The sequence below is a fragment of the Entelurus aequoreus genome, linkage group LG09 (genome assembly GCF_033978785.1).
Source record: "Entelurus aequoreus isolate RoL-2023_Sb linkage group LG09, RoL_Eaeq_v1.1, whole genome shotgun sequence".
NCBI lineage: Eukaryota > Metazoa > Chordata > Actinopteri > Syngnathiformes > Syngnathidae > Entelurus > Entelurus aequoreus.
This window is the reverse complement of record NC_084739.1, coordinates 36,339,479-36,360,422: the sequence shown is the minus strand read 5'-3', so window position 1 is coordinate 36,360,422 and position 20,944 is coordinate 36,339,479. Positions and strand designations below refer to the sequence as shown.

The window sequence follows — 20,944 nt, the reverse complement described above, 5'->3', positions numbered from 1 at the left end:
TGAAACTTGTGAATAATTTATCCTATGCTGCCACAAATAGATGTATTATATTCTTACCTTTCTTCTATCAACTCGCCTTGTTCCAAAAAGTTGGTGTTGTGTGTGAAAGGTGAGCTCTGATGACGTTATGACGTTTTTTTGGGTAAAGTGTTCGATGCCAGATTTGCAGCTATCCATGTGGAACGAACATAGATATAGTTAAGCTTAGAAATGGTCAATATCATCCACTCAACCTTATTATTGATTTTTTATGGCTGTAATTATTTCCCACTCAGGCATACTTGCCAACCTTGAGAACTCCAATATCGGGAGGTGGGGGTGGGGCGTGGGGGGGGGGGGGGGGGGCGTGGTTGGGGGCGTGGTTATTTACCGCTAGAATTCACCAACTCGAGTATTTCATATATATTTCATACATATATATATATATATATATATATATATATATATATATATATATATATATATATATATATATATATATATATATGTGTATGAAATACTTGACTTTCAGTGAATTCTAGCTATAAATATATATTTATTGTATTTACATAAAAGAAATACTTGAATTATCTATCCATTAGATGGCAGTATTGTCCTGTTTAACTTCTCTGTTCATGACTGAGAAATCATTTCGGCCACCGTGTTCAATGGAGAAGTCTGTTCTACATATTTACAGGCAACATACACCTTCCCCTTCGAACTGTCCTGGATGAACTGAAATTCTTGTTTCCATTCGTTTTGGAACTTGCAAGCGTATTTATATTGTGGGAAAGCGGACGTGAGAATAGGCTGTCCCCACTCAGTCTCGGGTCCGCATTGAGCTGGAGGGGGCGTGGCCTCCAGCTCCGGCTGAATACCGGGAGTTTGTCGGGAGAAAATCTCTGCCGGGAGGTTGTCGGGAGAGGTGCTGAATAACGGGATTCTCCCGCTAAAAACGGGAGGGTTGGCAAGTATGCACTCAGGCCTTCAGTGATGTCCGACTTCAATGATTACCTCTCATAATACCATCATTTATGTCACCACATGACCATTGCTATACAGAAACACATTTACACACTACTGGTCATTTAATCGCCTCAACAGTGTACAACATGGGCTATTTTCTGGCGCATTTAAAAATCACCCGGGGGAGCACTTTCAAGTACTCTCTCGAGTGTGACCAAAAAGGGTGGGTTCTCTGAACTGCTGTTTGGTGCGTAAGCGCAAACAACAGTCAGGACCCGTCCCCCCACCCGAAGGCGGAGGGAAGCTACCCTCTTGTCCATCGGGTTGAACTCCAACGTGCAGGCTTTGAGCCGGGGGCAACAATAATTGCTACCCCAGCCTCTCGCCTCTCACTGCATGCAACGCCAGTGTGGAAGGGAGTCCGGCCCCTCTCGAGAGGACTGGTTCCAGAGCCCTTGCTGTGCGTCGAGGTGAGTCCGACTATATCCAGCCGGAACTTCTCCACCTCGCGCACTAGCTCAGGTTCCTTCCCCCCCCAGTGAGGTGACATTCCACGTCCCAAGAGCTAGCTTATGTAGCCGAGGATCGGACCGCCAAGTGCCCTGCCTTCGGTTGCTGCCCGACTCCCATTGCACCCGACCTCTATGGCCCCTGCTATGGGTGCTGAGCCTATTGGAGGGGGGACCCACGTTGCCTCTTCGGGCTGTGCCCGGCCGGGCCCCATGGGGACAGGCCCGGCCACCAGGCGCTCGCCATCGTGCCCCAACTCCGGGCCTGGCTCCAGAGGGGGGCCCCGGTGACCCGCGTCCGGGCGAGGGAAATCTGAGTCTCGGTTCTTGTATTTCCATAGAAGTTTTTGAGCTGCTCTTTGTCTGATTCCTCACCTAGGACCTGTTTGTCTTGGGAGACCCTACCAGGGGGCATGGAAGTCCCCGGACAACATAGCTCCTAGGATCATTGGGACACGCAAACTCCTCTACCATGGTAAGGTGGCAGCTCAGAGAGGAGTGCAAAAAACATATGATAGTGAAAAAATTAAGAAATAAAATATTTGAACTCACAATTTGTAGCAGCCATTCAACGCCGTATAAGCCAGTGGTAATGCTCGTAGTCGGTTGATTTGAGTGGAAGTGGCGGGCATTTCAACATTTCATCGCCGGGACAGCTCAGCTAGCTTCCCGGGTTGGCCGACATCGTCTCACAAGATGTAGTTTCTCTTTAAATATCCTTCTTGAAAATGGCCTTGCAAATATATATCTGCCACCTAATAAATGTTTTGTTTTCCTTCTTTGTGGGTTAAAAAAGTGAGTATTGGTGATTTCTCTGCTACGGCGCAACACTTACTGCTTTATAAATTGAAATTGCAACTTGTGATTGGATACTCACTTTGGAATGACAAGTGAGTATCCAATCACAGTCTCGTTAACATCAGGCCACCTAGATAGGCTACTGTCAACAACTTGTGATCTGTTTGGCTATCCCAACGGTCTATCAACTGCATGTGTTCTCAAATTCATCCGCTAACGGTCCCGGTCTGCTGATCAGCATAGCACCGCCGTGGCTCAAACAAGTGAGTATCCAATCACAGGACGCGTAAATGTCACGTTCAACGTGAGGCCAGCTAGAAGGCCTTACTGACAACAACTCGTCATCTGATTGGTTATCGCAATTATCTATTAACTGTATGTGCCCGTTCACTTACAGTGCATAGACGCCAGCATTGTTGATTCTGAAGGCCCTGGGCAGATTTGGTACAGCATGGCAACATAAGCTAGCTGAATTCTGATTGGATAAAAACTATAGCCTAAAAACAACAGTACTAAAAGGAGCATAATATGACATGAAGAGAATATGAATAATTTTAGATATTTAGGGAAAGAAAATAAAAAAAATACTTTTATCTTTAATTATTATCATGATTTCTGGTTATGTTAGGCCAGCAGAAAAGGCTGACGGCACACCACTGTTTTATAACATATGTGACGTTTTGATAATACATTACATGTTTACTTGGCATACAAAAATAATCAAATTTGACCAAAAACCCTTGTTTAACCCTCTGAATATACACCCTAAAGCCACGAAGAATTAATAGATGAAGAATGTGATGTTCATGAAACAGTTAATACATAGTGACGTCCCCGGTAGAAACAACGTGTTTAATTGAGAGAAATGAACCAGAGTTGTTGATCCGAGCAGTAAAACCGCGCCATCTAGTGGTCACGTGACAACAAAACACGACGTCACAAGCCACTCCGCCTCCATTTATTTAATATTTTTTTGGGAGGGAGAAAAATAAAGTGGCTGTGTAGAGGAGGGACGTCACACTTTCCGGAGCACAAGCAGGGGAGCGAAAGCGCCTTCTACACTCTTGCCAGCCGAGTTAAGTTACTGACCAGCGGCCATCATTTTGGGGAAAACGTCGTATTTTGTACAAAGTGGACCAGCCGCACTTTGTTACTGTCTGGACTCACAGCGACTTTACTTGTCCAACTCTGTCCGACCCAAGGACCGAACACTGATCATTGGTAGGTTCACATCATTTCAATTCAAATAGAAGAAAATATCCATAAATGTGTTTGCACCTACTTTCGATATGTGGTGTAATGTTTGTTGATCACAAAAATACCTGCACCTGTAGATGCTGCATGTTTCTTTTATTCACTTGCATGGTTGTACTCATAAGAAATTCAAATTATATTCAGGTAGGCGACAGCAGAGTGGATGCTTTTAAGAAAATGCAGCTCCATGTGTGCCTTCAGTTTTTTCCCCAGTAAAATGTAAATGTCAGCACATCCCTGGGTGAGACACACATCAACATGACATCCATGTATCTGCCCTTTCATATCTTATACTTTTCAAACTGTCCCCCCTATTTCCTAGCTGCATGATGCAAAAATTACGTGACAGTTTTGAGAGGGCGGTTGCATGTTTGGGAAAACTTTTGATTTAGGTCACTTGTAAGGAATACAATTCAATTAGACTGCCCCGCAGCCATTTATTTTCCGGCAGATGGCTTGATACTCTGCTTTGCTTGTCCCTCGTTGCTCTAATTAGACTGCATAATGCCACGCCACATTTTTTTATTTGTATAACATTTGTAGGAAGCCATCATTAATTCAATGCTTCCTCAGCCTTGTCAAATTGGAGCCCACAAGCCAAGACTGTCATAACCTTTCACGTCTCATCCCCAGTGATCTGCTTTGTCACCGATGTACCTCAAAGTAAATAGTCACATTCCCCATTTGTGCAGATGACATGTCAGGATGTTGGAGCTGGGTAAGATGGAGGAATTTGCTAAGTGCAAACAGTGTCGAGCGCATTCCGTTTGCGAGTACGATTTTATTCTAGCCTCAAGACATCCTTTTTCTTAAGAATGACATCCAGTTTGATGTGACATTGGGAACTGGCTTTCCCAGCAGGCATAAGGCATTGAAACAATGTTGAGAAATTGTTAAATTAAGACCTCAAACTTAACATTGGAACAATATGCTTTTTGACTATGTTGGGTTCTGAAGTTGATTTGACCATTGAAATTTGGTCATTTTCCCAACCAGTATTCTCCAACACAAATACAATGTGGAAACATGCTTTTTAAAAACGTTTATTTAATGTCAGGTTTTGACGTTGATTTGACCTTTAGGATTTGGCCAGATCCCAACTAACAACATGTATCCAACGTTTGACATTATTGTCTCAATTTACAAATACAACTATTTTGCAACGTTGTTTCAAAGTCAGTTTTAAAGGACATGTATGTTTAATCAATGTTATAGCAATGTCTTGTGCCTGCTGCGTTAGTTTTATTCACTGAAACATTTTTAATACGATTCTTGCTTCGGAGGCTCATTGCAAGCCAATTTGTGTGAGCCTTGCACTGTTTACAACAACAGCCCTAAACACAAATCAAAACAAGTGGCTGCTGTGAGCCTTGCATTATTGCTTCCCCTTGCATGTCGCCATCGTTTTTGTAATTTTTTTGAAAACTGTCAAGATGCATTAGGAGCTAATAAAAAAAATCCACAACAAGAGAGATATCTTAGCAAATATGTGGAAAATTCCTGAAGATGAGCACGCTGCCTCAGTTTATTTGGGCCTATTTATAGCAGTAATGTGTTGGTTTAATTGCTGCAGGCTATCCTAGAAGGAACATCTGTGAGTGACATTATTGAGGAAAGCAAGAGGCAGGTCAACCTTTTCTCCTGCACGTCTTGTTATTGAAGTCTTGTCAGTCTAATCTATATGAATAGTAGTATCTTATTAGTCAAGCTTGAGCAAAACATGTCTCACTGAGCTCAAAGACTTATGGGCTTTATTTCGCATGCTGGGTAATGAAAACAATATTTACTATGAGTCATAAATCAACTCTACGGTGAGAAACATTGAACCATGAACCAACAGCCAGGTTAGATCTTTCTTAGATTAATCACCGTGACTGCACCTCAGTGTCGGTCTATATGCTGACTTTGTGAACGTCCAGTACGTGACATCACTGACCTGCTAATGCTGCAAAATAAGGGGTTGTTGTGTAGCAAGTCAGTGTAACATTTAAATGTCAGTGGACAGGAGAAGAGTGTTCTCCCAAAGAAAACCATGCAGATCAATACAGGGTTTCCACGGGATATTAAAAAGCATTAAAAGTCATTAAAATTGATTTTGTGAAAATTAAAGCCTTAAATAGCATTAAAAAGCAGTAAATTTGATGTCATTAAAATCATTTTATACAATTAAAGACCTGGGCTAATCAAACGAACAATAAATGAAAATGACCTCAATAACTTTGCCGTCATCGATAAATTGCTGCGTCCGGGTAAGCTTGCACAATTTTGAGAAAAAACCTCATTGCGAATTTCCTCTCTAAAATTCTGATAGCCATTCGATTTATGATTTCTATATTTTATACCTACATAGAAATACATAAAACTGCGAAAATAATGAGTGTCAATCATTATATTCTTGTCTTAAGGTGCCACACATTAGAACAATATGCAATAATTTTATTAAATATAATATTTGGCTTTATGCAGACGGACTCAGAGCTTTTGGCTGCATCATGCTCTTAAACTGAATAACTAAAATCTATACAGTGTTTATAGTGTAATGTAATTATAATATATAATAATAATTCATTACTGTATTCCTTAATAATTTACTATTGTACTGTAATTGGAAGGTAAATAACTGTATCCTAAATAAATAAACAAATTCAACAAGAAAATTGATTCTCATTTCTTTAAGCAACAATTTAACTTCTATAAATATTAAACATGTTAAAGTGCAGTTTTTTTCCCAGTTGGAAAAACTGGGTCGGATGTCTGTGTTGATGGACTCATATTGCCCACCCGATTTGAAGCTGAAATATTCCCAAAATGGGACATTTGGCTTTGTAATCATATATTTTTCCTCCTAATTTTTGTTAATTTGTGAAACTGGCAAGTTGCAAGGCTCTGTCTTCGTGCTTCCTGTGTGTGCAAAGCTAGTGTTCTTGTTCTCCGCCCGCAGGCACAAAGATTGTGGATGACTAAAAGGGGGCTAACTACGTTCTGTTATTTCTACTGTTAAATCAATGTGCTCAGGTGCTGAGAGCAATGCACAGAGTGAGACATCATTCTCACTGTTTGAAGCAAGAGACAAAAAAACGCGAGGCTAAACATTTTTAAAGTTTGTCACTCAAATGCTGGTGACGGCAGAGAAAAAAAACAACTCAGCCTCTTGCGTTTACGTTATCGCACAAATTAAAATCTTCCATCCATCCATTTCCTACCGCTTTTCCCTTTCGGGGTCGCGCAAGCCTATCTCAGCTGCATTAGGGCGGAAGGCGGGGTACACCCTGGACAAGTCGCCACCTTATCACAGGGCCAACACAGATAGACAGACAACATTCACATTCACACACTAGGGCCAATTTAGTGTTGCCAATCAACCTATCCACAGGTGCATGGCTTTGGAGGTTCGAGGAAGCCGGAGTACCCGGAGGGAACTCACACAGTCACGGGGAGAACATGCAAACTCCACACAGAAAGATCCCGAGCCCGGGATTGAACTTAGGACCTTTATATTGTGAGGCACATGCACTAACCCCTGTGCCAATCTTGATGTCGATTAATCGTGCCGCTCTACGTCTACATCTGATTCTTGTCAGTCATCCACAATCTTTGTTTAGGTACGCATAGGCGTGACCTACTTGCAATTCTCTTCCACACATTTTTCTGTGTGTAGTAGGGGTTTTAGCAAACAATGGCATCCGAAGCGACACTCACTTGAATGTTGGAGCTGTAACTTTTTAATTTGAAACAACGGTCACAGCGCTCGATGTTCATGTCTTACATGATGACATAAACACCATGGCATTTGTAGATGGTAGAAAGTATCAGAATAGTGGGCGCAAAAAGTCGACAGTGCTTGTTAACCGCTGTGTTGTTGTTGTTGTAAATGTAGTCATAGACACAAAAAATAAATGACTTCATATAGAAATATATGTAATGTTCATTGTGCAAATAGTGTGATGCCAATGAAAAATAATGACCCACAAATAACGGTGACACCCTATAATTGGTCCGGGTTACCGGGGACTGTTATTGCCGACAGACAGGTGTCGCTATGTGACTGCAGGAACATTACGCTACATTGAGTTCCTTACTTTTCTTTTATCCCGCCGCGTACGCATCACTTACATTTATTTTGTCAGAGAAACACATACATACAGTACGTATAATGTCCAGCTAGGCAGCAACTTTCTTTTTTAGAAGTGTTGTGTTCGCTGGGACGAATGTCCGCTTGTGCTCAATGGAAACGAGGCAGTCAGCCAGGTACGTAATACAACTCTCCATGGCAACGCTGCTGTCACTTTCACTCATCGAGAAATGTTTATCTGCTTGCATCAAGCCCGGTCGATGTCCCGCCCCCGACAGCCGTATACCCCACCGTGATTGGTGTGTTCGTTTTGCTCCGCACACAACACTGTAAAGTGCCTTTATAAACAGTTGATTTGTATAGGCTAGTAAGGTAAAGTTTTGTACCTGACAAGTTTCGGCTATCTTGCTTCTGCAGCCTTCCTCAGAGGTGTCACGTGATGTTAGCGTGACGTCTATATAAATCAACCGTTTATAAATACACATTAGTAGGCTAAATGAACCTCTTCAACATACTGTAAAGTGCCATTCATATAAAAGTCGCGGGTCGCACTAAGATTACTAACACAACACAAACTTGAATATTAAGGTGAGGGCCACTAAATATCATCTCAGACCACTGCTTTAAACACTTCTACATCACAGGCGTATAGCCATTAAAGACATGTTCCGCTTTATAAAATGAAAAACTTATTTGTGTCTTTGACGTATTTAGTTTTCACTTGAAGTGTTACAGCAGTCAGTCATTTTTCTTTTTCTGATGTTTGGGAGTCACAAGTCGCACAAATTTCCGTCTGTAAAAACTCAAGCGACGATGTTGTCAACTATTATTGTCAAATTAATTTGTTGCCGACAAACTATCGATTTTTGTCGATGGCCACGAATCGTTGCACCCTTGGTATACGAAATATGACGCTTTCTATACTATAATATCTATGATACAATAAACTATATGTCAGTGTTTCTTAACCATAGGGCTGGGGCCCATTGATGGTCAGTGAATGCCCCTTAGAGGGCCGGCAAAGATATCTCTTTCTCAGCTGTGGTCCTTATGGGTCACACCGGTACTCAATTGCAATACACTTTTCCACCACTTATGGCAGTATTAACAATCTCAAAATAGAAGAAATCTGGAGTTAAGTCAGAGACAAGTTTCTTAAGTGCAAAAATTATGACTAAAATAGTGAAGCTGTATTTTATTTGCAATTCAATGTTATTGATAATTTAGTTAAAGAACATATTCATTATTCATTTAGATTATTTCAGCACAGAATAAGTGTATGTACATTTTTTTCCGTCAGTTATTTATGAGCCCATGCTGATGCAGTATATTAAGTTAGTACTTATTTTATAATCTCTGTTATTTTGTTTTTTGGCAGATTTTTGTCTAGGCCTTCCGCCCGGGTGCAGCTGGGATAGGCTCCAGCACCCCAGCGACCCCGAAAGGGACAAGCGGTAGAAAATGGATGGATGAATGGAGTAGGACCCATGTTTTATGACGTTTGCAGAGCTAACAAACTATAACACAGAAGTTAAAGGCCTACTGAAACCCACTACTACCGACCACGCAGTCTGATAGTTTATATATCAATGATGAAATCTTAACATTGCAACACATGCCAATACGGCCGGGTTAACTTATAAAGTGCAATTTTAAATTTCCCGCTAAACTTCCGGTTGAAAACGTCTATGTATGATGACGTATGCGCGTGACGTCAATAGTTAAACGGAAGTATTCGGACCCCATTGAATCCAATACAAAAAGCTCTGTTTTCATCTCAAAATTCCACAGTATTCTGGACATCTGTGTTAGTGAATCTTTTGCAATTTGTTTAATGAACAATGAAGACTGCAAAGAAGAAAGTTGTAGGTGGTATCGGTGTATTAGCGGCGGACTACAGCAACACAACCAGGAGGACTTTGAGATGGATAGCAGACGCGCTAGCCGCCGACCTCACCTTGACTTCCGCCGTCTCCGGGCCGCTGACCGCATCTATGATCGGGTGAAGTCCTTCATCGCGCCTTCGATCGCTGGAACGCAGGTGAGCACGGGTGTTGATGAGCAGATGAGGGCTGGCGTAGGTGGATAGCTAATGTTTTTAGCATAGCTCTGTGAGGTCCCGTTGCTAAGTTAGCTTCAATGGCGTCGTTAGCAACAGCATTGTTAAGCTTCGTCAGCCTGGAAAGCATTAACCGTGTTTTTACATGTCCATGGTTTAATAGTATTGTTGATTTTCTGTCTATCCTTCCAGTCAGGGGTTTATTTATTTTGTTTCTATCTGCATTTAAGCACGATGCTATCACGTTAGCTCCGTAGCTAAAGAGCTTCGCCGATGTATTGTGGTGGAGATAAAAGTCACTGTGAATGTCCATTTCGCGTTCTCGACTCTCATTTTCAAGAAGATATAGTATCTGAGGTGGTTTAAAATACAAATCCGTAATCCACAATAGAAAAAGGAGAAAGTGTGGAATCCAATGAACCCTTGTACCTAAGTTACGGTCAGAGCGAAAAAAGATACGTCCTGCACTGCACTCTAGTCCTTCACTCTCACGTTCCTCATCCACGAATCTTTCATCCTCGCTGAAATTAATGGGGTAATCGTCGCTTTCTCTGTCCGAATCGCTCTCGCTGCTGGTGTAAACAATGGGGAAATGTGAGGAGCCTTTCAACCTTGTGACGTCACGCTACTTCCGGTACAGGCAAGGCTTTTTTTATCAGCGACCAAAAGTTGCAAACTTTATTGTCGATGTTCTCTACTAAATCCTTTCAGCAAAAATATGGCAATATCGCGAAATGATCAAGTATGGCACATAGAATGGATCTGCTATCCCCGTTTAAATAAAAAAAAAATCATTTCATTAGGCCTTTAAATATTTTATTGCTCACTCCGCTATAAGCATCCCTCACCGCAGAAAACAAATCTGAAATTAAATTGTAGTTCTAGGTGATTAAACGGAAAAAACTCAAAACCGACATTAAACATGCAAAACTGCAGTGTCGGTTATTTAGTCTTTTGTTCCCTTTCAGGGGAACTGCACTTTCTTTGGAATTTTGCCTATCCTTCACAATCATTATGAAAGACATGACGACGTATGGATTTGTTTAATGCATTTTAAATATGAAATTAATTTGATTAAAAGTCTGCTTACAATTGAGCCTATGGCAGCGGTTCAATTCTGCCTATAGAGCCCCTAAAAACATTCAAACATGTCCATTAGGGTTTTATATACATAATGTAAGTATATATGTAATGTAGTAACGGGCACATTTATAATAACATTTAAAATGTATGTATTTTGATAATTTTAAGCATACACGGTGCATTAATTTCAAATATTTATTCTTGATCACAGATTTATACTCAATGCAGAGTTTATGAGAGCCAACAAACATCAATCAATCAATCAATCAATGTTTATTTATATAGCCCTAAATCACAAGTGTCTCAAAGGGCTGTACAAGCCACAACGACATCCTCGGTACAGAGCCCACATACGGGCAAGGAAAACTCACCCCAGTGGGACGTCAATGTGAATGACTATGAGAAACCTTGGAGAGGACCGCATATGTGGGTAACCCCCCCCCCCTCTAGGGGAGACCGAAAGCAATGGATGTCGAGTGGGTCTGACATAATATTGTGAAAGTCCAACACATCAGCGAAAGTCCAGTCCATGGTGGGGCCAGCAGGAACCATCCCGAGTGGAGACGGGTCAGCAGCGTAGAGATGTCCCCATCCGATGAACAGGCTAGCGGTCCACCCCGGGTTGGGAGCAGAGTAGAAAAGAAAAGAAACGGCAGATCAACTGGTCTAAAAAGGGAGTCTATTTAAAGGCTAGAGTATACAAATGAGTTTTAAGATGAGACTTAAATGCTTCTACTGAGGTAGCATCTCTAACTTTTACCGGGAGGGCATTTCATAGTATTGGAGCCCGAATAGAAAACGCTCTATAGCCCGCAGACTTTTTTTGGGCTCTGGGAATCACTAATAAGCCGGAGTTCTTTGAACGCAGATTTCTTGCCGGGACATATGGTACAATACAATCGTCAAGATAGGCAGGAGCTTGACCGTGTAGTATTTTATACGTAAGTAGTAAAACCTTAAAGTCGCATCTTAGGTGCACAGGAAGCCAGTGCAGGTGAGCCAGTATAGGCGTAATATGATCAAACTTTCTTGTTTTTGTCAAAAGTCTAGCAGCCGCATTTTGTACCATCTGTAATCTTTTAATGCTAGACATAGGGAGGCCCGAAAACAAAACGTTACAGTAATCGAGACGAGATGTAACGAACGCATGGATAACGATCTCACCGTCGCTTGTGGACAAAATGGAACGAATTTTAGCGATATTACGGAGATGAAAGAAGGCCGTTTTAGTAACACTCTTAATGTGTGACTCAAACGAGAGAGTTGGGTCGAAAATAATACCTAGATTCTTTACCGAGTCGCCTTGTTTAATTGTTTGGTTGTCAAATGTTAAGGTGGTATTATTAAATAGATGTCGGTGTTGAGCAGGACCGATAATCAGCATTTCCGTTTTCTTAGCGTTGAGTTGCAAAAAGTTAGCGGACATCCATTGTTTGATTTCATTAAGACACGCCTCCAGCTGATCAGCCGGTAGTTTACCAGGAGATCAGGATCGAGGTTAGGTCTTTTGAGTAGAGGATGAATAACCGCTTTTTTGAATGCTAGGGGAACAGTGCCAGAGGAAAGTGATAAGTTTATCATATTTAACACTGATGGACCTAATAATACAAAAAGCTCCTTGATAAGTTTTCCAGAAATTGGGTCAAGTAAACATGTTGTTTGTTTTGTCCCATTTACACATTTTGACAATTCCTCCAATGTTATTTCATCAAAGAGAGAGAAACTATTTTGGAGGGCGGTATCCGTCGAATATACAGTCGTTTTTGTGTTAATAGAACCCAGTTGTAGCTGAGATGCATTGTCTTTAATCTCTTTTCTAATGACTTCAATTTTCTTATTAAAGAAATTCATAAAGTCATCTGCTGAGTGGGTGGAGCTACTGGGAGGAGTCCCTTGTTGGGTTAGCGATGCTACTGTACTAAACAGAAATTTAGGATCATTTTTGTTGAGGTGGATGAGATTTGAGTAATATTTAGCTTTAGCTGAGGTAAGCATGTGTTTATAAGTTATTAAACTGTCACACCATGCTTGATGGAAAACCTCAAGTTTAGTCGCACGCCATATGCGTTCCAGCTTTCTACATGATAATTTCTGGGCTTTAGTTTCTTCTGTAAACCATGGGGTACGCCTTTTAGGGGCTCTTTTTAGCTTTAGCGGTGCTACACTATCAATGGTGTCGCGCAGGGCGTCATTAAAGTTGTTAGTGAGGTTATCAATAGAGCCCACATAATTTGGGAATGGTGCCATTACCGAAGGCAGTAGGTCAGTAAGAGTCGTCGTTGTGGTAGCATTAATGTTGCGGCTGCTATAGTAGTTATTATTATTATTATTAGTTTGTTGACAATGAGTCAGAACTTCGAATTTTATAAGGTAATGATCGGACATTACTTTAGTGTACGGGAGTATCGTAACTTTAGAGGTGGTGACACCCCTGACAAGCACTAGATCTATCGTATTACCGTTGCGATGCGTGGGTTCATGTATTATTTGTGTAAGACCACAGCTATCAATTATAGTCTGGAGCGCCACGCATGGAGGGTCCGATGGGGTATTCATATGGATATTAAAGTCCCCCATTATGATTATATTGTCGGCGTGCGTCACTAGATCAGCAACAAACTCTGAGAATTCACTGATGAAGTCCGAATAGGGCCCAGGGGGGCGGTAGATAACAGCCAGGTGGAGAGGCAGCGGTGTGACAAACCTCAAAGTGAGCACCTCAAACGAGTTATATTTATTATTTAGGTTAGGTGTAAGATTATAGTTTTCATTGTATATTAGTGCGACACCCCCTCCCCTTTTAAGAGGTCTGGCAACATGTGTATTGGTATAGTTAGGAGGAGTTGCCTCATTTAGCGCAAAAAATTCGTCTGGTTTGAGCCAGGTCTCGGCGAGACCAACGACGTCAAGTTTGTTGTCTCTAATGACTTCATTAACTAACAACGTTTTGGAAGATAATGATCTTATGTTTAAAAAGCCCATATTATAGGTAGTGGGCTGTTTTGAGGATTGTTTGTTGAAATTATCCGAAGTAGCAATATTAATAATGTTGCGTTTATTATGCGTATTGCACTTTAAATAGTTTCGACCATACCTAGGAATTGATACGACGGGGATATTCAGATTGTTTGCTTGATGCTGCGATAAACTGAACGCATCATAGTTAGCTACCTCAGTACAATGTATGTCTGCCTCTGACACGGTCACAAAAGAAAAAACATTATGTGAGTTGTGTTTTATTCTAAGAGAATTGCTATGTGTGCAGGGATTATCCAGCCTGACGCCGGCTAGTTCTAGTTTAAATGTCTTCTTACCCGGAGACTCCACGTTTCTTTGGTTAGCTTTTCTCTTTGTTGTTAGCCCAGCTCGGCATCCCCGCTTCTGCTTCCGCTCGCACCGCTTATGTCGTCTCCATTGGCGGTCACCGCTAGCACTTGACTCCGCTGCTACAAAGGCCGCTCGATGTAGCCCACGAAGTATTCCCATGCTAGCGAGGAGGTCCACCGTACATGCATCTTTCAGTCTATAACGACCCGATCCATCCACATCCAGAATTGTCTGTCGGTCATATGTGATGACAGAGTGTTCACGCTTTGAGCCAGCCATGAAATTGACAGAAATGACGGGTGTTTTTTGCCAAATCGCTCTACACTCCCAAGAGCGTTAGCATAGCCGCAGCATCGCCATCGTCATGCGCCGCCATATACATACTAAAACATCACTTACTGTATAAGTTCTGCTGTCATTAGGATGCCAACTGCTAGGATGATCATCTAAATGATATTCCCATTTAGATGAACATTTTCTCATAATCCTCGCAAAGAAATGTGGTGGTGGGGCTGGAGGACCCAAGCGCTTTTTGTATCGTTTTGGCCAGTTCCAGGTCCGAAATGGCTATCAAAGTGTCCCAACTTGTCGAATTATATTCTTAGTCATGTACATTTCAGGTGAGAGCCATGATTTATGATCTACAATAAACTTACAGAGAGCAGGGAAGCGAGGAAACAGCAGACCACTCGATGATGTAAAAATATAGGCACACAATATGTGATAACGGCGCTGCCATAAATTATTTGTCTGTGTTAACGCTTATAATAACAATATCACTAATACTTAGTTAACATTCAAGTCACGAAATGTAAATTGAGTATTGTTGGCGCTTTTTGCATAATTATTTATCAGATTTTATGGGCGTAATAATGGAGCTCCCATTGGCTCTGCTGTAAGGGATCTATTATTTACGTTTATTTAATATTTAGAATGCATTAAAAAAATCCATCCATCGTCATGTCTTTCATAATGATTGCGAACGATCAGCAAAATTGCAGTTTCCCTTTAAAATAAACTACTGATTCTGTAGTTCCACAACAGGAAGCCAGATGTTGCAAAGCGAGAAAGCTGCCAGGAAACAGCAGCAGAAGAAGTAATCATAAGTAGTCCGCTACATAGAAGCGTCATAGAGAAAAAGTCAAACATTGAGCCAACACTACTACACGATCAGCTTGTACCAAACAGGAATAACTTGTAAATTGTTATACAATTACAAACACTTAGGGATTGATACTGAAACTAGTTTCCATAAAGACTTGAGTGCCAACGTAAACTGTAGTAAAACTAGCCATTAAAAAATGAATAAATTAATGCTGAGTTGCACACTCATCCAGGTGCTTGCCAGTGATATTGTACAAGTAACACTTTGTAAGTAACAGAGGCACACAGTCTGACACTCTTTTTAAAATGTAATTGATATATACAGCATAGATATATAGTGTAGAAGACTAGATATGTGAGCAGTGGAGCAGCCTGCCAAGTGATGTTCCTATGTGGCAAGTAGGCATTCTTTTTGTTTAAGTTTTTGTGCCTTCAAAAACCACCACATGTTTAAATACTTTGCCCCTTTAAAATATTTGGGCTGGGCTTTTAATATTATCAATATTATAATTAATTTAGGTGTGTTTCAAATTTGAGATGTGTAATGTAATATCATGCCTGTATATGCCTGTGATAAAACATCTACTGTAAATACATTTAATAGCTAAATCAAGGTGGAGTCGTGGTCACCATGACATCATTGTATAATTTGCATAATTTGATTCAATGACATGATTTTCTTTAAGATAGCTAATAAATGTATATAAACAAGTAAGCGTCTGTTGTCAAAGCGTTCTGGGTGGCATTTAGCCTTTATCGAAAAAAAATGCCCTCTGCTTGCGTTGTTTTAGGCTGTACGAACCGTTCAAATCGCGAAAAGGATAAACGTTTCTTCAAAGTTACTCGTGAGGTAATCAAGAAGGGCGAAAGATGTCAAGATTTTACGAAATGACAAAAGTGGCACTGACTCCAGTCCAAGGCAGTAGAGTTGAAGAACGCACAAGTTTGCAGTGATCACTTCGATAAAGGTTTGTTTGAAATACTTTTGACGTTTAGTATTTCCCATTAATGTATTATTTTGATATTATTTGTATTTTATCTTGTTTTGAAGTTTTTAAAACGAGGTGCTTTACAAAACGAGTGTTTTGTAAAGCACCAACCTGGCAATTCGAAATGAAAGATAGCAAATGTGAGCAAAACCTAAATGAGTTAAGCTTTTACCAAAGGCATCAATCATAAATGAGCTTTCAGCACATACACAACATTAACATCTATAATTATATCTTAATAAAAACCGGGCAACCCACCCGTACTCTTAACGACGCATGCACCAACAACAAGGCAACTAAGTTAAACCATAAAATGCAAACTTAGCTGAGCAAAAACGATGCATATTTTTCTGGGCGAGTCTTGATATCAATTTCTCTGACTCAGCCACACACAAAGAAGTTGTAGATCTCCATTCTTTTCCATGTTTTCATCTATTTTGTCTTGGAGAAAGAGGTCTGGTGCACCAGATAGTTCGACATGTCTGGGAACGCGACCGGTGGATAATCCTTGAGATCACTCGACAAATCTTTTTTTTATAATGTATAGGGATCAATTCCATTGCATGGTTTAATTTTTTATTTGATGTTTGCTAATGATAGCGATTCGGAAATGTTGAGGTTATCTATTGTAACCGTAGCGTATATTGTAACAACAGCATGACTGCAAATTGTTGGGCGCTTTCCTGGTACTGCTTTTGTGTATAGGAGCCTATGGAATCTTTTTTTTTGTTTTTTCAAAATTCATTTCAGAATTCAGTTTTTTACCAATTATAATGGTACAGTGTCCAAACTTTCTTCCACCAAGGGCTGCATATTGAAAAGTGAAAGAATGCCCTGGGCCACTTTAATACATTTTGTACATTAAAGATGCTAAAACCAATAAAATGTATCAGTTATCTAAAAAAACCTGTTGTCTTAGATTTTGGTATATAGGTGACAAACTAAATGTTGTTAGTGTCATATCTAGTATACCTCTTTAATATTGATTTAATTTAATTTTCAGAAAACATCAAATGCCCCAAAAATTTAGCTGTAGGGCGAAATTGCTTCCGGTCAATACTATGGACACCCATGACCCATATTTTGCTAACATAGAGTGTGTGCTTTTTTTTGTGAGTCAATAAAATGTCCGTTAATTAAATGTAAAAATCCTTGCATTTATCAATACGATGCATATTTAGAGAATTTTGCCCAGTAGTTCAAGTTAAAGCATAATAATGTTGCAACTAGTGTTGTAACGATACCAATATTTTGGTACCGGTACTAAAAAATGTTCGGTACTTTTCGGTACTTTTCTAAATAAAGGGGACCACAAAAAATTGCATTATTGGCTTTATTTTAACAAAAAATCTTAGGGTACATTAAACATATGTTTCTTATTGCAGTTAAGTCCTTAAATAAAATAGTGAACATACTAGACAACTTGTCTTTTAGTAGTAAGTAAACAAACAAAGGCTCCTAATTAATCTGCTGACTTATGCAGTAACATATTGTGTCATTTATCATTCTATTATTTTGTCAACATTATTGAGAACAAGTGGTAGAAACATAATTATTAATCTACATGTTAATTTACTGTTAATATCTGCTTACTTTCTCTTTTATCTACACTTCTGTTAAAATGTAATAATCACTTATTCTTCTGTTTGATACTTTACATTAGTTTTGGATGATACCACACATTTAGGTATCAATCCGATATCAAGTAGTTATAGGATTATACATTGGTCATATTCAAAAGTCCTCATGTGTCCAGGGACATAATTCCTGAGTTTATAAACATAATATACATTTAAAAAAAAAAACGAAAGAAGATGTTGTGATGCCGAAAGTATCGACGTAATCATGGTAGTATCGACTAGTTAAGCTACTGTACTTGATATCATTACGGTGGATGTCAGATGTAGATCCATCCATGGCGTTTGTTTACATTTTGATGCCGGGGAGCTACGGTGTGTAGTGAAACATGTTTAACGATTCCTTGTCCTGCAGGGATGATACTTGTAAGATACTTTATTTGTCGCCATGGAGACAAGGATTAGTGATTTAAAAGTAACTAAAACACTGCCGATGGCGGATGGACGTTCGCCTCTAACTAGCTAGCCATGTCTTTAAGCACCTCTTCCTGAGGGCGTTTCAGTGTTATAACTTCACCTTTATCGTTAGTTTTTAAGCCAACATGCGTCTGTTCTCCATTTTCTGTCTACACACATTGTCTGCTTGTAAGTACTCCGTGATTGTGCACTGCGGAACATGCTCGTCTGCTCGTAAACCAGCAATGACACGACGCAACTTCGATGCGGGCGCGGGACCGGTACTTTTCAGAGGCGGTATCGTACCGAAAATGATTCATTAGTATCGCGGTACTATACTAATACCGGTACACCGTACAACCCTAGTTGCGACATATCAATGTACTGCAGTATAGTGTTAGAGTATTATCAAATTATCATCAAATTACCAATGAAGGTGTTTAAATGCTACAATCCCTGGCATCGGTGGTCACGTTAACAAAAGTTGGCTAGTTAGCAGCAGCAGCAGCACGGTGTTCTTCTGTGGTCATTAGGGTTGTACGATATACCGGTACTAATAAAGTATCGGGGTACTAATCAGTTGAAATCGGTACTATACCCCTTTGAAAGGTGCCGGTTCCGCTCTTTCATCTGAGTGCTGCTTTGCGGCGGTGACTACAGAGCTGAGGCGCATGATGTTGAGTGTGTCAAAATGCAAAGTGCATACAAGCAATAACATCTTGGAGAGGAAAAATGGCAAAAAAATAATTGTACTGGTTAATAAAGATGGTGCGTGAAGCCCAATATGGAGGTATTTGGGCTTCAAAACAAACAAAAACAATAAAGGTGACACTTTAAACGGGGAGGCTGTGACGATCGGTCACTTCATTTCAGTTTGTTTCCTGGTTTTTGTATTACTTCCTGTCAGTGCTCTTATTTTGTTATATTTCCTGTTTGTTCCGCTGAGCACTGTTTTCTCCTCACCTGCCGTTGATTGGCAGCCGGTCCACACCTGCTGCCAATCAGCATATGTCTATTTATGTTTTCGCTGGAGCACTCCTCAGGGCTCGATGATAAACTCTCTATGTTTGGAACATTTATGCAAGACTGCTTTATTTTCTGTTTATGTTAATTAAAATCTTCTTACCTGCTCATCCTCCTGCTGGTTCTTGCATCTTGGGGACACACAAACGGCAGCCATGCGAGTTCCTCACAGTATCATCGAGCCAGAATGCTGTGTCCTCGCGAGAACCCCTGTCGGCGATGCACAGCCGACGTTCTGGACCGCACAATTCATCGAGGACTTGAAAGCCAGGTTTGTGCGGTCCCAGCCCACAGCAGGCTCGGACCTTCTCCCTCTGCCTCGACCGCCGGTTCCGGCTCTCCGACCGGCGCGGCCACCGCCGCTTTCCCTCCTCCCGGCTAGGCCGCCGGCTCCGGCTCTCCGACCGGCGCGGCCACCGCCGCCTTCCCTCCTCCCGGCTAGGCCGCCGGCTCCGGCTCTCCGACCGGCGCGGCCACCGCCGCCATCTTCCCCGTCGCCTGCTGTGCGTCCTGTCCCGGCTCCACGGCAATCGCCTGTGCCGGCGCGTCGACCTCCGGTTCCCACACCGCGTCGCACGCCGGTCGCAGCCCCGCGTCGTACGCCGGTCGCGGCGCCACGACGACCAACACCGGCTGAGCGCCCAGCACCCGTTCCTGCTCCAAGGCAGCTTCCAGCAGCTGCACCACGGCTGCTATCCCTTCCAGCACCCGCTCGTCCTGCCAGTCCGGCGAAGGCTCCAGTGGAGCCCTCCATGATGTCCCTCCTGGCCTCCTGCTGGGACTCGGCGAGGGACGTGTCTTTTTCCCTCCTCCTGGCCCCCTACCGCCCGTCCCTGGTTTTCGCACCGGGGGACATCAACAACCCGGAACTCCTTCTCCCTGTGGTGAACGGCGTCTGGCATCCGCCTACTGGAGGGGGGGCTATTACCAGCAGCAGTGCAGCCAAGCACACGCCGCTGTCATCCCCGCCATCGTCTCCTCCCACGGAGACATCATCGCCGCCACCTTCATCTTCCCAGGCGCGCCTTCCCACGGCGCAGACATCTTCCGCGTCACCGGCGGGACTCTGCACGGTGCCGCCATCGAAGACTCCTCCCATGGCGCTGTCGTCATCGTCGCCGCTGTGCGACCTCCTCCTCATCCGCCAAAGACGCGGCGGTGTTATGGACTTTCTCCGCGCTGTCTGCTGCGATCTGCAGAACCTGCGTGTGGACCTTTGCAGCTGTTGGTGCTCAGGTACCACGCGCTTCCGCCTCCTTGTCGGCCACTAATGTGGCCGTTCCGTGGTCGCCCACCTCGCCAGTGGCAGCGGCGTTCAACGCGTCGCCGCCACCTGACTCTCCCTCGCTGGCTGCGAGGACATTTGACCTGGCGACCCTCCACCAACTCCTACCTCCACCCTCCCGTAATTTTTGGACTTTGTTCCATTCTTGTTTCCCGGGGACATCTGGAATCTGTTCCTTGAGGGGGGGTCCTGTGACGATCGGTCACTTCATTTCAGTTTGTTTCCTGGTTTTTGTATTACTTCCTGTCAGTGCTCTTATTTTGTTATATTTCCTGTTTGTTCCGCTGAGCACTGTTTTCTCCTCACCTGCCGTTGATTGGCAGCCGGTCCACACCTGCTGCCAATCAGCATATGTCTATTTATGTTTTCGCTGGAGCACTCCTCAGGGCTCGATGATAAACTCTCTATGTTTGGAACATTTATGCAAGACTGCTTTATTTTCTGTTTATGTTAATTAAAATCT

General features: G+C 42.0%; 1 protein-coding gene across 1 annotated transcript in view; it reads left to right on the top strand.

The window, feature by feature from the left end:
• The first annotated feature begins 3,192 nt into the window (after positions 1 to 3,192).
• Positions 3,193 to 20,944, top strand: part of vwc2 (von Willebrand factor C domain containing 2) — a 157,060-nt gene continuing 139,308 nt past the window's right edge. The window contains exon 1 of the mRNA XM_062058671.1: positions 3,193 to 3,473. The gene's annotated coding sequence lies outside the window, so the exon portion shown is untranslated. The remainder of the gene's footprint in view (positions 3,474 to 20,944) is intronic.